This window comes from Triticum aestivum, chromosome 4A (genome assembly GCF_018294505.1).
Source record: "Triticum aestivum cultivar Chinese Spring chromosome 4A, IWGSC CS RefSeq v2.1, whole genome shotgun sequence".
Taxonomy (NCBI): Eukaryota; Viridiplantae; Streptophyta; class Magnoliopsida; order Poales; family Poaceae; genus Triticum; species Triticum aestivum.
This window is the reverse complement of record NC_057803.1, coordinates 167,397,437-167,412,060: the sequence shown is the minus strand read 5'-3', so window position 1 is coordinate 167,412,060 and position 14,624 is coordinate 167,397,437.

The window sequence follows — 14,624 nt, the reverse complement described above, 5'->3', positions numbered from 1 at the left end:
GCCAACGGGTGGCTTATCATTGTGGGAGCCAATAAGACATCGCCGGTGCCTGGAAACGGGATAAGGCCAAGACATGCACGCCGGCGGATCTTACCCAGCTTCGGGGCTCTCTATGGAGATAACACCCCTACTGCTGCTTTGCGGGGTCTCTGCATGATCACTAGGTGAGCAAGTGACTACACAATGCTCCTTGAGCGGTTTGGTGGGAGGAGGTAGAAGGGCACGGCTAGCCTGCTTCCTCTCCTTCTGTGGTGTCTAAGACTAGCAGGGGGTCGAACCCTTTGCATGGGTGCCCCGGGGGGTTTATATAGGCCTACCCCTGGGGGTACAACGGTAATCCGACTGGGCGCGGGGCCCAGCCATCTGTGACTGCACTCGCCGGCTTCTGCGCCGGCTGCTAGGGCCCGCCGACTGGTGGGTCCCGCCGGCTGCCGGCCCCTTGGTCGACAGGCAGGTCCCACTGTCCAGGGCCTGGTCGGCGGCTGGTTACTGTGGCTTCATCTTGGTGACGTAGGCTTCATCGTGGTAGGCGTGGCTACAGTGCCGCCACTCGTCTGCCGATCGCTGTAGCCTCACCGCATCTTGCCTCCTTAATAGGGCGTCTCCTTCGAGGGAGGCGGCTAGCCGACTGCGGGGAGCCGGCTCCGTCTCGAGCCGACTGGTTGGAGGCGTGGCCGCCTTCGGGCGTCTCTCTGCCTGAAGGGGCCCACCGTCCGTGGGCCACGCTGGCGGCCCGTCGTGGGTGACGCCAAGGTCAACATGGCAACAGTGCCGCACGGGACGGGTCATGCCTACCCCGTACGGCGCACTGTGCCAGGCGTGCTCCGGGATTCGGGGGTGGAAGGCTTCACTGTAGCCACGCCCCGTCGCACCGCCGTTAGGTGGGTGCAAACTTTGTGGGTATGGTCTTGACCACTTTATGGGAGCCGGCTTCTTGGAGTCGGCCTTCTCATGGCCGGCTTCTCGAAGTCGGCCCTCCCATGGCTTTCTTCATGAGGGCTAGAGTCGGACCGCCTTCCGGAAGCCGGCCTGGGTGGCAGCCAGCAAGGGAAAGGCGGCTCCATGTCTTGGATTCTTGAGAGCCGGACGGGCTCGTAATTTTTTCAGAAGGGCCAGGGGAAGCCGGCTAGGCTATCCATGGCTATTTACTCCGACAGTAGTCCCCGAAGCTGATCGAGCTTCGAGGCGGACAAAGGGACGAGAAGCTTGGTCAGCTTCCTATCCGGAAGAGTCGGCTTAGCGGGTGTATGCCGACTTCAGAGAGCCTCGCGTCTTGCAGGCGGGAAGAGGGGGGGGACCTGCGTGCTGACCGCGGGCCCTCCCGCGGCCACGTGGCAGCAAGATCCTGCGAGCGCACGCGTGCGATGGGACGCCGCAGCAGGCCCGGGCCCGCCACTCGCGAGCCTTGGTCCGGGCGTGGATCTTCCGTGGCCCACAGGGGCCACTCGCCTTCCCGAGGCAGTTTTGTTTCGCCGTTAAGGCTCAATAATCGCGGGACGTGGGGAGTGGGCACGATCGATCCCCACGCTTCCTCATGCCGCGCCTCCTCGGCTCCGCCACGCGAGCCTATAAGTAGGGGGAGGAGGGAGAGCGACAGAGGTTCGCACGCTCTCTCCCGCTCCGCCCCTCCTAATCCTCGTTTCTTCCTCTCGCTGCCGTCGCAGCTTCCCATCACAGCACCCCCACATCGTCCTGCTCCCATGGCGTTGTCAAGCTCGTGGGACGGCTCCAACGTCCATGAAGACCATGTGGAGTTCCTCCGCCAGACTCGGCGCCTGCCCGGCGCCGACCTTGTGCAGGTCCGCCTGGCGCAGGGGACAGAGATCTCGCCGGCGCCGGAGGAGGGCGAGCGGGTCATCTTCCGCTTGCACTGCCTGCGCGGCTTCGGCCTTCCGGCGAGCGGATTTCTGCGCTCCTTCCTCGAGTTCTACAACCTCCAGCCGCATCACCTCACGCCCAATGCGGTGATGCTGCTGTCAGCCTTCGTCTCCCTCTGCGAAGGCTTCTTGGGGCTGCTCCCCACGCTGGAGCTCTGGGGAGAGTTATTCCAGAGCAAACTCGGCACCGTCGTCGCCGGCGTGCCCGCCCCTTGCGGGGCCTTCATCGCCATGAGGAGGGCGAGCGAGAACAACCCATTCCCGCCCATCCCCCTGATCCAGTCGGTGAAGGTCTGGCAGAAATCATATTTCTACGTGAAGAACGTCGCCGAGCAAGGAGACTACATCAACCTGCCGGCTTACGTAGCCGGCCTGCCGGCTGGGAGGCAACCCTCGTGGAGTTTCCGGTCCCAGTCACTGTCTCCGGCCGGGAACGCCCCCGTCTCCTGGCTTCGGGTGATGATCCAGTCGGAAGGCCTGCGCGGGGCCGACTTGGTGGCCGCCTTCGTGGAGCGCCGGATTCTTCCTCTCCAAAGCCGGCCCCATATGATGTGTCAGATGAGCGGCCGCTTCGACCCAAGCCGGCTGAGCACATGGGAAATGCCCCATGCGGAGGTGGCGCTCATGGTTAATTACATCGCCAACTGCAAGCTCGCCGGGGACTGGCAATACGGCAAGGCGCCGTATTCTCGCGCCAATCCTCCGCCTGTGGTAAGCTTCTCTCTCTATCTTCTTTTTGTCGTCAGCCGGCTTCATGACGTCCGGCCTCTGACCAGTCGGTTCTTTTGAGCAGAACCCTCTTCTTCCGCCGCCGGCTGGGGCGGCAGGGATTGAACGCCAGTATGCCCCCGACCGCACGGTGGACGATGTTGATGACCCGGACTTGGGGGCGGCCGCCATGGAAGACGCCGTCGTGGGGGACAACGCCGAGCCCGGAGGCTCAAGGTTCACCGCGAGCTTCGAGGACTGGCCGGATGATGCTGAAGCCGAAGTCGCCCCGCGTCGCCAGCCGGCGGCCGACTATCAGGGCGCGGGCTCGTCCATCGCGCCGGGCCGCTTCAGGCCTCTTCGGCAGTCGGCCGAAGAAGTCCAAGCCCTCCACCGCGGCGACAAAACGAGACGAGGCGGCCGCGAAGGCGGCCCGCTTCCGCAAGGCGGTGAAGCAGCCTCAGGCGGTTTCAGCGTAAGTCGCCGGTTGCCTGGTCGCATGCCCTTCATCATTTTCTTTCTCTTCGAATATTCTTCTTAACTTTTTCTCGCTTGCTGGACAGGGCGCCGCTTTCCCTTGAGCGGGGACCGGGCGGCTCCGTAGTGGGGCCGGCTGGAGGGTCTTCGAGCTCCCGCCGCGTGGACCCCCGCGCCGACCTCAGGGAGGCCACAGAGCGGAACGCCCGCGAAGCGCGGGAGGAGCGCGAGGCGGCGGAGAAGGTGGCCGCCCAGGCGGCGAAGGAGCAGGCCGACGCGGCAGCCAAGGCCCAGATGGAGGCGGCGACCATGGAGACGGAGGCGGAAAGCTCACGCAACCAGCCTCCGCTGCTCGCCATTCCCCTCTGAGCCGTAGCCCCCGACACCCCATTGCCCTTGGCGGAGGAGATCATCCAAGACCCGCCGCTGATGGAGAGGGGGGAAGACCCTGCGGCCTTCGCGAGGAGAGCGCCGCCAGCAGCGCTAACCGGAGAGGGCCAAGGCGGCCAATCGTCAGTGGCGCCAGAGGGGCCGACCGGAGGTGAGCCGGAGAACAGAGCCGGCCTCGAGGTGTAGCCGGCGACGAGCCGGCGCGCAGGGGGAGGTGCCGCTCCGCCAGAGTTGCACCGAGTCGCAGGCGCAGGCCAGTCGGCGGAAGATCTGGAGGCGGCCAACACTGCCACGTCCGAGTGGACTCCCAGCGGGGGGACTGGGGAGCTAAATGTGGTGGCTCAAGGGGTCCGGAGCCGGCTGCAAGCTCAGGCCGCCCTGCTGCAACAGTTCACCCAGCAGTTCTTGTCGACGCGAGCCACCATCCGGGTGAGTCCTTCATTCTTGGCCACTTTTGACTTCTTGATTTCTTCTGTGGGGGCGCGTCAGCGCACCCACTGGGTGTAGTCCCCGAGATTCGGGCCGACTGCTGCGCAGTCAGGTCGGATCTTTCTTGACGACTATCTTACTTTGCTTTGGGTCTGAACTTTCAGAAATATCACAACCTCCATGCTGCCGCCTTTAACTCCCATGCTCGGGAGTTGAGCCGGAGGACCGACGACCTGGCCGACAGCCGAAGTAAGTACTCGATCTTGTCTATCTCCTGTGGGGGCGCGTCAGCGCACCCACTGGGTGTACTCCCCGAGATTCGGGCTGACTGCTGCGCAGTCGGGTCGGATCTTTCTTGACGACTCTTTCCTTATTGGTTTTTCTTTTTCTTTGTCTTCAGGGGCCAACGCCGACTTGAGGAAGGAGCTCGGCGAAGCGAAGGCCGCCCTTCATACCAAGGAGGCCGAGTACGCCGCCTTGGTCCAGGAACGGGATCGCCTAGCCAAGAAGCTGGCCGACCAAGAGGAGAGCCACAAGGCGGCCCTACAGGCGGCGCAGGATAGCGAAGCCGCCTTGAAGGCGGAGTATGAGACCGAGGCAGCGAGCTGGTCTGAGACCCGGTGAGCCCTGGATGAAGGCTTCGGCCGGATCGAGGATTTGATCGATGGTAAGCCGCCTTCCTCGGCCCTCCCCTGCCCCTTGCCGCCTGGGTTTTTGGCTTATCTTGAGCTACTACTTGTTTTTTGGTGCAGACTACTTCCTCGGCTACTCCGCCTTCGCCGCCCAAAGCATTGAGGCCCATCACGAGGCGCGTCGTGAGGCGGGGGCCAACATCGCACCGGATGCGAACCGGACACTTGAGGAGCAGCTCCTGGCTGTCCAGGCGCGGTTGCAGCCGGCTCATCGGATGCTTCGCCGGCTCCAACGTGCCGGGGCGCAAGTGTTGGCCGCCCTCTGGCCCGGCGAGACGATCCCCCGCACCCCAAGCCGAACTGCCGACTGGCTGGAGGTCGCAGTTGGTCGCTTTGAGGCTTGGAAGGCGTCGGCGGCCCGCCTCGGAGCCGGGCGGGCGTTGGAGTTCGTTCGGGCTTGGTACCCGGGACTGAGCCTGGACCAGCTGCGCACTTGTCAGATGGAGGCCGACGCGGAGCTGGAGGAGGTGAGGCCGGCTATCGCCCAGCGGGCTTCGACGATCGCCGAGTGCACCGACATCAGCGTTTTCGCACCCGAAATCGATGATGATGGTGTTGCTCAGCCGGAGGAATGGTTCGGGCTAAACCCAGCGGTGGGCGAGGACTCGGCGGAGGAGATTGCCTCCAGCGACGAGGGCGAGGATGATGAAGAGGAGGACGGCGAAGATGTCGAGCCGGCTGGTGGAACAACCGGTCGACCTCAGGCCGACCGTGCTTCCAGCAACGAGGCGTGTGGCAGCGCGCCCTCTGCGAGAGGCGGTGACCAAGCCGAAGTTCTGCGCCGGCTGCTGGGGCCCGCCGACTGGTGGGTCTCGCCGGCTGCCGGCCCCTTGGTCGACAGGCAGGTCCCACTGTCCAGGGCCTGGTCGGCGGCTGGTTACTGTGGCTTCATCTTGGTGACGTAGGCTTCATCGTGGTAGGCGTGGCTACAGTGCCGCCGTTCGTCTGGCGATCGCTGTAGCCTCACCGCGTCTTGTCTTCTTAATAGGGCGTCTCCTTCGAGGGAGGCGGCTAGCCGACTGCAGGGAGCCGGCTCCGTCTCGAGCCGACTGGTTGGAGGCGTGGCCGCCTTCGGGCGTCTCTCTGCCCGAAGGGGCCCACCGTCCGTGGGCCACGCTGGCGGCCCGTCATGGGTGACGCCAAGGTTAACATGGAAACAGTGCCGCGCCGGACGGGTCATGCCTACCCCGTACGGCGCACTGTGCCAGGCGTGCTCCGGGATTCGGGGGTGGCAGGCTTCACTGTAGCCACGCCCCGTTGCACCGCCGTTAGGTGGGTGCAAACTTTGTGGGTACGGTCTTGACCACTTTATGGGAGCCGGCTTCTTAGAGTCGGCCTTCTCATGGCCGACTTCTCGAAGTCGGCCCTCCCATGGCTTTCTTCATGAGGGCTAGAGTCGGACTGCCTTCCGGAAGCCGGCCTGGGTGGCAGCCAGCAAGGGGAAGGCGGCTCCATGTCTTGGATTCTTGAGAGCCGGACGGGCTCGTAATTTTTTCAGAAGGGCCAGGGGAAGCCGGCTAGGCTATCCATGGCTATTTACTCCGACAACAACCCCGATGACAAGCCAAGCAATTGTTTCATTCTCTAACTTTTTCAAAACTTTTTCAATCTTCACGCAATACATGAGCGTGAGCCATGGATATAGCACTATAAGTGGAATAGAATGGTGGTTGTGGAGAAGACAAAAAGGAGAAGATAGTCTCACATCAACTAGGCGTATCAACGGGCTATGGAGATGCCCATCAATAGATATCAATGTGAGTGAGTAGGGATTGCCATGCAACGGATGCACTAGAGCTATAAATGTATGAAAGCTCAACAAAAGAAACTAGTGGGTGTGCATCCAACTTGCTTGCTCACGAAGACCTAGGGCAATTTGAGGAAGCCCATCATTGGAATATACAAGCCAAGTTCTATAACGTAAAATTCCCACTAGTATATGAAAATGACAACATATGAGACTCTCTATATGAAGAACATGGTGCTACTTTGAAGCACAATATATGAGACTCGCTATATCATGGTGCTACTTTGAAGCACAAGTGTGGAAAAAAATTATAGTAGCATTGTCCCTTTTTTATTTATATTTTTTTGGGCCTTCTTTTTTTCTTTGGCCTTTCTCTTTTTTTGGGACAATGCTCTATTGAATGATGATCATCACACTTCTATTTATTTACAACTCAATGATTACAACTCGATACTAAAACAAAGTATGACTCTATATGAATGCCTCCGGCGGTGTACCGGGATATGCAATGAATCAAGAGTGACAAGTATGAAATAATTATGAATGGTGGCTTTGCCACAAATACTATGTCAACTACATGATCATGCTAAGCAATATGACAATGATGGATGTGTCATGATGAACTAGATGGTGGAAACTTGCATGGCAATATATCTCGGAATGGCTATGGAAATGCCATAATAGGTTGGTATGGTGGCTGTTTTGAGGAAGGTATATGGTAGGTGTATGATACCGGTGAAAGTTACGCGGTATAAGAGAGGCTAGCAAAGGTGGAAGGGTGAGAGTGCGTATAATCCATGGACTCAACATTAGTCATAAAGAACTCATATACTTATTGCAAAAATTTAGAAGTTATCAAAGCAAAGTATTACGCGCATGCTCCTAGGGGGATAGATTGGTAGGAAAAGACCATCGCTCGTTCCCGACCGCCACTCATAAGGAAGACAATCAATAAATAAATCATGCTCCGACTTCATCACATAACGGTTCACCATACGTGCATGCTACGGGAATCACAAACTTCAACACAAGTATTCTTTAAATTCACGACTACTCAACTAGCATGACTTTAATATTATCACCTCCATATCTCAAAACAATTATCATGCTTCAATCTTTTCTTAGTATTCAACACACTCAAAAGAAAGTTTCACAATTCTTGAATACCAAGCATATTATTATTAGGCAAATTACCATGCTATTAAGAGACTCTCAAAATAATTTAAGTGAAGCATGAGAGATCAATGGTTTCTTTAAAACGAATCCACCACCGTGCTCTAAAAGATCTAAGTGAAGCACATAGAGCAAAATTATCTAGCTCAAAAGATATAAGTGAAGCATGTAGAGCAAAATTATCTAGCTCAAAAGATATAAGTGAAGCACATAGAGTATTCTATCAAATTTTAATTCATGTATGGCTCTCTCAAAAGGTGTGTACAACAAGGATGATTGTGGCATACTAACAAACAAAGACACAAATAACACAAGACGCTCCAAGCAAAACACATATCATGTTGGTGAATAAAAATATAGCTCCAAGTAAATTACCGATGGAAGTGGACAAAAAGAGGGGATGCCTTCTGGGGCATCCCCAAGCTTTGATTTTTTGGTGTCCTTGGATTATCTTGGGGGTGCCATGGGCATCCCCAAGCTTAGGCTCTTGCCACTCCTTGTTCCATGATCCATCAAAAGAATTCACCCAAAACTTGAAAACTTCACAACACAAAACTCAAAATAGAAAACTCGTGAGCTCCGTTAGCGAAAGAAAACAAAAGACCACTTCAAGGTACTATAATGAACTCATTCTTTATTTATATTGGTGTTAAACCTACTGTATTCCAACTTCTCTATGGATTATAAACTATTTTACTAGCCATAGATTCATCAAAATAAGCAAACAACACACGAAAAACAGAATCTGTCAAAAACTGAACAGTCTGTAGTAATATGTAGCTAGCGCAAGATATGGAACCCCAATAATTTTAAAATAAATTGCTGGAAGTGAGGGATTTATCTATTAATCATCTGCAAAAATAATTAACTAAATATCACTCTTCAAATAAAAATGACAGCAGTTCTCGTGAGCGCTAAAGTTTCTGTTTTTTACAGCAAGTTCAACAAGACTTTCCCCAAGTCTTCCCAATGGTTCTACTTGGCACAAACACTAATTAAACACAAAAAACACAACCAAAACAGAGGCAAAATAATTTATGTATCACTAAACGGGAGCAAAAAGCAAGGAATAAAAATAAAATTGGGTTGCCTCCCAACAAGCGCTATCGTTTAACGCCCCTAGCTAGGCATAACGAGCAAGAATAGATCTAGGTATTGCCATAGTAATAAGATAGATTGGTGAAACTCATTTCATACTCTCTATGTTCGGCAGCAAGTTTTCTTTGAGGCAAGCAAAAGTAATCAAAAGGATTAAATTTAACGGGACAAAAGTCCACAAGATCAACCTTGGGAGGTATAGGTTCCTCCTTTGGTCCTTCATAATGCACCACCAATTCATCATTATAAGCATTCTTTTGACAGAACTTTGTGAGCCTATATTCAAGAGAATATCCTAGTTCATTATTTCAAATAGCCAAATCATCATTAAGATCAGAAATTCTATCAACTAAAACATTGGTAGGAACCTTTCTTCTAAGATTTTCATTGAAAGCAACATAATCTAGAGATTGAAAACGCATTATTTCTTCTTGATCAAAGAGGATAGCCTCTATGGGAGGACGGCTAGCATCCACCCTATAATGCGCAAAGATTTCTTTGGCTTCTCTTATTATGAATCTAAACTCATGAGCCAAAAATATAGTAGCGGCACGCTTAACAGAAGAATGCTCAATATTAGAAAATTCCAGAAAAATCCTTTGTATAGAAGGATGCATGTGCATGAATTGTCTTTCAAGTTCAACTACAAGCATGGCAATAGCGTCTGCAAGACTACTAGTTCTATGAAGGATAGAACTACCCATAGAAGGTAAAGCACCGACACAAGTAAAGCAATATTGAATAACTCCTTTTCCAATAATATTACCACTACCAACACGGAATTTTTTTGTACGAAAGATGGTAGGTTCTTTAGCAGGAGTATCGGAATTTTCCATGATATTGTTATCACCCAAATTGGCGATAACTTCCCCAGTTTCAGACATAACGACAAGCAGGCAAACAAACTAACACACAAGAAAATAAAGAGGCAAACAGAGAGGGAGGATAGAGAGAGAGTGGGCGAATAAAACGACAAGGGTGAATTGGGGGAGAGGAAAACGAGAGGCAACTGACAAATAATGTAATGCGAGAGATAGGGATTGTGATGAGTACTTGGTATGTTGACTTTTTGCGTAGACTCCCCGGCAACGGCGCCAGAAATCCTTCTTGCTACGTCTTGAGCTTGCGTTGGTTTTCCCCGAAGAGGAAGGGATGATGCAACAGAGTAGAGCAAGTGTTTCCCTCAGTTTTTGAGAACCAAGGTATCAATCCAGTAGGAGCCCACGCTCAAGTCCCTCGTACCTGCACAAAGCGATAGCTACTCGCAACCAACGCGATTAGGGGTTGTAAAGCCCTTCACAGTCACTTACGAGAGTGAGATCTGATAAATACAATATTTTTGGTATTTTTGATATAAAGATGCAAAGTAAAAAGTAAAGGCAAAGTAAAAAGCAAAACAATATAAAACTAATGGAGATTGATATGATGAGAATAGACCCGGGGGCCATAGGTTTCACTAGTGGCTTCTCTCAAGAGCATAAGTATTCTATGGTGGGTGAACAAATTACTGTTGAGCAATTGATAGAATTGAGCATAATTATGAGAATATCTAGGCATGATCATGTATATAGGCATCACGTCCGTGACAAGTAGACCGAAACGATTCTGCATCTACTACTATTACTCCACTCATCGACCGCTAGCCAGCATGCATCTAGAGTATTAAGTAAAAAATAGAGTAACGCCTTAAGCAAGATGACACGATGTAGAGAGATAAATTCATGCAATATGAAATAAACCCCATCTTGTTATCCTCGATGGCAACGATACAATACGTGCCTTGCTGCCCCTTCTGTCACTGGGTAAGGACACCGCAAGATTGAACCCAAAGCTAAGCACTTATCCCATGGAAAGAACTACCAATCTAGTTGGCCAAACCAAACGGATAATTTGAAGAGACTTGCAAAGATAACCAATCATACATAAAAGAATTCAGAGAAGATTCAAATATTATTCATAGATAGACTTGATCATAAACCCACAATTCATCGGTCTCAACAAACACACCGCAAAAAGAAGATTACATCGAATAGATCTGCACAAGAGAGGGGGGGACTTTGTATTGAGATTCAAAGAGAGAGAAGAAGCCATCTAGCTACTAACTATGGACCCGAAGGTCTGAGGTAAACTACTCACACTTCATCCGAGGGGCTAGGATGATGTAGAAGCCCTCCGTGATGACGGCCCTCTTCCGGCGGAGCTCCAGAACAGGCCCCAAGATGGGATATCGTGGATACAGAAAGTTGCGGCGGTGGAATTAGGTTTTTGGCTCCCGTTCTGATTGTTTGGGGGTACGTGCGTATATATAGGAGGAAGGAGTACGTCGGTGGAGCACCAAGGGGCCCACGAGGCAGGGGGCGCGCCCTAAGGGGGGCACCCCCCACTCTCGTGACCACCTCTTTGATCCCTTGCAGTAGGGCCCAAGTCTCCTGGATCACGTTCGGTGAGAAAATCACGTTTCCGAAGATTTTATTCTGTTTGGACTCTGTTTGATATTCTGTTTATCCGAAACACTGAAATAGGCAAAAAAACAGCAATTCTGGGCTGGGCCTCCAGTTAATAGGTTAGTCCCAAAAATAATATAAAAGTGGAAAATAAAGCCCAATATAGTCCAAAACAGTAGATAATATAGCATGGAGCAATAAAAAATTATAGATACGTTGCAGACGTATCAATGATGGAGAGCGAGACGCCTCCTTCGACCTCCTCGCCTAATAAGGTGGATGACTCTAAAGTGCCATCGCGGAGGACCCCTTTAGACTGGGGGACAGAAGAGGCAGTACCCAAAGGTGGATCTCTGACCATCCGGGATTCCGGAGCTAATGATAACCGAGGCCCCGGACTGTCTGGTTCACAGCCGACAGCGATTTGAAGACGGGTGAGCCGATTCCTTCAAAAGATGATTGTGCTATTGGGGCAGCCTCGGGGAACCCGGAGACTCCAGTTATATTGCGGGACATGTTGCGGAAAGCATCTATCTCGGGGGAAAAACGTACCTTGATGGGTACAGTGATTGAGAAGATTTCGTCCGCGAAGAGCGGATTAAATGAAGTCTTCACGAGCCTACTAAAGGGCTTCGAGGTTTGTAACCTAATGTTTTCAGCTATGTTTCATTTGCAAAGATGCACCTGTGTATAGGTAGTAGCCCCTGATACTCGAGTTGGCTTCTGCTGGGAAGCAAAATGGAGGATCGAAAAGGACCGTTTGAGGACTAACCTGATCAACTTTTAACACAAGCTTCTTCTCCCTTGGCCGCTTCCCGAACTATGGAAATTGCCAATTTGCAGCGGAAGCTTGATGTGGCAGGGGATGATCTTGCTTTAATCAATATGCGCCTTGACGAGTAGCAAGGTATATATTTGGGGCAATCCTCATACATTTTTGTGGTATAAGCATGATGCTGAAATTTGGCTGTAGATGGTGCTGCCGCCATTGAAGTTCTTCGAGCGGAGCTGACCCGGGCCAAGGAGCAGGCCTGACATAGCAATGCTGCTGCCGAAAAGGCATCGGCTGAATTAAAAGCCGAACGAGCTGCACGGCGCCAAGATGAGGAGAAGATATCCACGATGACGCTCGATCTGGAGAATGCTACCGGCCGCTGTGAATTTCTAGAGAAGGAGAGTGAACCTTAATGACTGATCTAGAGAAGGCCTTACAAGAGGTGAGAGGAGCGCGGTCGAAAAGCAGAGCGGCCCGTGAGGAGGTTCGACAAGCGAGGGAGATTGTGGCTGGAAAGCCCTTTCTACTGCAAACTAAGTTCGGTGACCCAAACTATGTCCAGCTCAACCAAGTATGGAGTTCTCCAGACGAGTTCTTGGACTTGCCGAAGAGTTCTGCCGATGCCGTGCAGTATTACCAAGTGCGGGATGGATATGCAATGGAGAAGCTTTTTTGGTTGCAGTTTGGCGCGTCAAAGCGCCCTTTTTTGATTAATGAACAGATGTCCCGATGGGCCGAAGTTCATAGGATATCCGGCGCTGCCATGAAGGACGTTGTAGTCCGGTTGTGGCCAACCGAGCCTGTTCCGAATAGCTATTTCAGTTTAGTGCAAAGGCTTGTTGACGCGGTGCCGCGTATCGACGCTGTGAAGCGGTCAACGTGCATTGAGGGTGCATGGATGGCTTTTGCCCGAGTCAAGACGTTCTAGGGGAAGATGAAGGCCATCGATGTTGCTACGAAGGGTCCACCCAAAGGCAAGGATCGTCCGAAACCGGAGCATTATTTTGAAGACGTCCTAGAGGCCGCCCGCTTTGTAGAGGGTCAGTGCTCAAAAGACATAATGTTCGAGTGAGGTGTATGAAAATTGTAAAAAACAATTTTATAGTTAATCTATTTATGTTTTGCTTGAAAGCTTGAATTCCTCCCGTGCGGCCGTTTTAATATAATCTGAAAGTTTTCCAGTCGTCGGCTTTAGCCCCCTCATAGGAAGTATGGGGGTGTTCGGAAAAGCATTTAATCACTCTTTATCCAATGTCTTGGTCCATGAAGGAGGTGATAATGCGGTGAACCAGGCAATCGGACTATAAGGCGTTAACACTTTCACTTAGCCATAGGATTTTTATGGTGGAGCTATGACATAGCCCCTAGTATATATGCGGCGTATGGTGCCTTACATATTTGATGTGAAAAAGATCCCTCGTGTGACACGGAGAATCGCTAAAGATTCCAATAAGTCGTCAAGTGATTGACCAGCTCACGCCGCATCATGACAGTCAGTTTTCGGCTTTCTTTACTGACGTGCTCATCCGGTTTAGACCAGGGCACAATCGCAGTAGTTCTTCCTTTACTACCCTAGTCGATAGAGCGGAACGTAGGGTAGCAAGCACAGGAGCCGGGTAACCCAACTATTGACCCAAGACAATGATTCGGAGCTGATGCATACAAGGCCAAACTTGCGACGCCGAAGTATGCTATAGAGCTGTTTGGACTTTTACTGGCAACTCATTTGTTCCCACACCGAGCCACTGGCAGGTTAGGCTAAGGTATTTCTGTGAAATAACCATAGGAGCCATATTTGTCAGGAAAACCATACGGATGATTAGTTCAGATATTGTTTACTAGTAACTGAGCGATATGCCGATGATTACTTATGATATATGTATATAAAAGCCATCCCCCGGCTATTTGACATGCTCGAGGTTGGAGGCAGAGGAACAGGCATAGTACAGGCTCGAAAAATAGAGAGTGCGGTCTACAAAAAGTTATTTTGGACCTCCTGTCGCACGTCTGCGCCGCCAGTCCTCGGTGGGGGGAATCCTTGATGGACATAGCCCCTTAGGTGAGTGTACGGATCCGGACTCCGATAGAGCCGGTTTCCGATTTTTATCATGTTCGTCACCTATTTTTTAAAGGATATCGAAAGAAGAAATTAAAAGAAAATAAATAATTATATATAGAAAATTTTTACTGGAGTGCTCGTAGGCTTGTCCGTATTGTGCTTCCGCCGATGCCCATGGTATCTTGAGTGCGTAATGATGTACGCGCGGTACAAACTTTGTAGGTGTACGGAGTGGGCGGTGGAAGCCGGGTTGCTATTTCCGATCTAGGGGTAGTTGATCCTCGGGTGGAGACTGCTTCAGACCCCCAGTTTTTCGTTGGTGAACCTTTCCGTCATCCTTGTCGCTTGGTGGCTTCCTTCCCATGTGTTCGGCGTTGAGCTTGCCGGCCTGTTTAAAGACCCAGCAGTTTCTGTTGGTATGATTAGCTGGTTTATCGGGGTGGCCATGAATCTGGCAGGGTCGGTCCAGTATCATGTCCAGGTTGGATGGTTCATCTCGATTCGCCTTGGATGGCTTCTTCCATTGACCGGGCTTGGGGTTGCTGAATCCGGCCTTGACCGCTGTGTTGCCTAATCTTTCATTGTCATTGTGACTGTTGTTTTTGCTTCCTCGTGGCTTGCCGTTGGCGTCTCGGATTTAGGAGGTGCCCTGGTTGCTGGCGCTATTGCTTCTACGAGCGAGCCAGCTGTCTTCTCCCGCGCAAAAATGAGTAATCAAAGCAATGAGATCTGTCATGGATTTAGGCCCCTCTTGG